A 3,562-nucleotide genomic window follows, 5' to 3' on the forward strand; every position below is an offset into this window, starting at 1 on the left:
TACTAATAAGTTCTTGACAATAAAAACACTCGCCAGCCCTTTCACCATTTTGTTTGAATTCCTCGAGGACATGTTTCTTTTTTTTTCAGTGAAACTTTCATATCTAACTTATATATGAAAAAAAAAAATGATTGTTTTGAGTGAGAGATTTTAATTTCGATGTATTTTAGCAGTTGCAAACAACATTGCTCTTAAAATTTGTCATCGCTACGTTTGGTGCTGCGAGATGTAAATGGATCTACATATCAGTCGGTGCTTGCAGTAAAACAATTAATTATCGGTTACTGGTAACAGCTGTACAATTTAATAAGAAGTTCATATATTAAAAAAATATTCTGCACCATTACGAAATGAAACAGGTGGCTATTTCTGGTTCTTTGGCTCTGTTGGGGTGAACAATTCAGTTTGTTACCCAAATCTTGTCATTCAACTACTTTCGCGAGGGAAGCCGCATGAAATCACACGGGTAATGTTGAAGAAAGCCTGACAACTCCCTGTCGTTATCTAACACGAAGAAGTTCACTCAGTGTGTGCAAAATAAAGTATGGAAACATACTAAATAAGGACATCTCTCTACATAGAAAAAGGGACAACTTATTCCATGATATTTTTTAATGACTCACTAAACTGAGCACGGGATTGCGTACAACCGCGTCGTAGCCACTAAAACATGGAACTACCTACAACGACCTACAACGACCTAAAACAACCTACAACAACCTACAACGAACTACAACGACCTACAACAACCCCAAAATAATCTACAACCACCTAAATTCTTTGCAAACATGGCAAGGTTATTCCCTGTTAGCCATTATTATTGTGAAATGACAGGTCACGTTTTATTCGAAATACGAGAATATCTTTAAACGGCTTACTGTATTTTGCGAAACGAGCTCTTCGAAGACTCTAGCGATATATAACTTATTTCTTCCGATTCTTAAACACTATTAGTAGATACAACTCGATGCAGTGATGATTTGTAAATAAAGAGTTTGAGCCAAAAGGTCAGAAGTGCGCCGTTTCGCAAATTACAGATGTGTCAATCTGTAATTTGCGAAACGAGCTCTTTGAAGACTCTAGGATATGTAACTCTTCCGATTCTATAACACTTTTCGTAATATGTAAATCATACACTTTTCTATGAGGCGCCAAAGTGGACAAAAATGCCGTTTAGCAATTTTTCTTTCCAATTACATAAATATGTTCTAAACTCAAGATTTTTGTCCTCAGTTTACATATTAGATGCTAACTTAGTGAAATATTCATGCTCTTTTTCGCATTTATTTTCAAAACTCTTCAGTTGCATTCTAATTACAAAGAAAATGCGTTACAAGTACGGAAAAAATTATGCTAATTCAAACGTGTTTTAGATGTTCTAATGTTCTTATTACATTATATTTTGAAAAAAAAGTATGCTAATATTGTTCTTTTCATGCCAGGTTTGAAAAAAACTCTGCTCATAAGAATGAAAAAATGCATGGCAATTGCAAAAAATACATGGCTATTGAAAAAAAAAAAAAAAAAAGCGTTCTAATTAGTATACAAATTTATGCCAAAAGCATCGTAGGCGTTGAAGGTCGATTTTGCGCCAAACGTTTGCCATTTTTCTTTAGGTCGATTGAGTTATTAATGGGGAGAAACGGAAACTTAACGTCCGATCTGAGGGAAGCTATTAGCAAAATCAGTGAAGTTGGTCGACTTCTGACTCCGCTGACTTCAAATACGTTTGAAGAATTATCAACATCGAGCCATGAAGTTCCACACGTAAACAGACCGACCCTAAAAAGTGAGGTGAGCGACCCTCAATCCATCGCTCCATCGAGGAATGTAAACCACGAGCTTCAGAGACTTTTCCCAACACTCAAGCGTTCAAATGAACAGGCTAGCCCATCATCCTTTCGTCCTGCTGAACATCTTACTGTACGTGGCGGAAAGAAGCGAAAACGTCAAACGCCGAAAGCGAACACGAACTGCAAGAAAGGGAAACCTGTGTTCAGAGACATAGCAGTCATTCCCAACCCAAAGCACAACAGAGTACCTACTCATAGTGCCCGATTACAGTTGGAGAGGAAAGGTTTAGTCATTCACGAATTCCGTTTCAACAGAGAATGGGATGGACCAACCTTGAACGCTTGAGTGTTGGGAAAAGTCTCTTTTTTTTCAATTGCCATGTATTTTTTCATTCTTATGAGCAGAGGTTTTTTCAAACTTGGCATGAAAAGAACAATATTAGCATACTTTCTTTTTTCAAAATATAATGTAATAAGAACATTAGAACATCTAAAACACGTTTGAATTGGAATAGTTTTTTCCGTACTTGTAACGCATTTTCTTTGCAATTAGAATGCAAACTGAAGAGTTTTGAAAATAAATGCGAAAAAGAGCATGAATATTTCACTAAGTTAGCATCTAACATGTAAACCGAGGACAAAAATCTTGAGTTTAGAACATATTTATATAATTGGAAAGAAAAATTGCTAAATGGCATTTTTGTCCACTTTGGCGCCTCATACTTTTCGTAGATACAACTCGAAAATGCGACACTAGGGAGAGCGAGCCCAATTAACCCCCGAACTTTGACAGCCCCAAACGAGCGATTTTGAGGCTTTCTGGCAGAAAAAAAACCCTTCCAAACCAGTAATGAACCATTAAGCTTTATTCGGAGCTGATTTGTTTTGAAGACTGACAACTAGCGAAAGATTCTAGAGGCAATATATTTGAACCACATCTGTAACGGCCATGTAAACGCCAGAGGACCCATTACCCTAGAGACCCGAATCCACGGATATTTTAGATGGTAAGCTTGTGGACTCATTAGACTAAGCACGGGATTGCGTACAACCGCGTTGAGTTTCGCCATCAATTTGTCACCCGCAGACTACTGAGCTGACAAGGATTGCAGATATCTTCCATATATGAAAGAATTACGTATCCAAAACGTGATATGTGGCGATAACTGGGAGGAAAGAATCAGAACGTGGACGACAACATAATTCTGTTTACGCAAGTTGAAAGATCGAATAGATAAACAATACAGATATTCACCGATCGATTCATGACATCCGGAGCGCATCCAAAACATGCTAGATGAGAATATCTTCTTTTGTAGGAAACAACTGTTACTATTTCATTTTTGTAGTTAATGCCCATTACAAGCCGCGCAACTTCGATAACTCTCTAAAACCATACCAAAGTTCTGTAGGAAGAGTCCCTATCCGTTGTGGTAGGGACCTAGGTGTGATTTTTGATGATCAGCTTACTTTCGGTGATCATACTGTTAAGACCGTGTCATCCTGTATGTCAAGCCTGACCCAAATAAATCGCGCCAAACATGCTTTCTACAAAGACTTGCTTGTAACCATAATTAAGAGTTTAGTTTTCAGTAAAATGTACCATTGTTCAAGCGTATGGTCAAACACTTCTGTTACTAATACCAACAAGTTACAGGCTATTCAGAACTTTGCTGCCCGTACAATGACCGGATCAAGAAAATTTGACCATATTACACCGACCCTTAAACAGCTTCATTGGATGCCAGTTAAAGACTATATATTTTATC

Source organism: Stylophora pistillata, chromosome 2 (genome assembly GCF_964205215.1).
Source record: "Stylophora pistillata chromosome 2, jaStyPist1.2, whole genome shotgun sequence".
NCBI classification, from domain to species: domain Eukaryota; kingdom Metazoa; phylum Cnidaria; class Anthozoa; order Scleractinia; family Pocilloporidae; genus Stylophora; species Stylophora pistillata.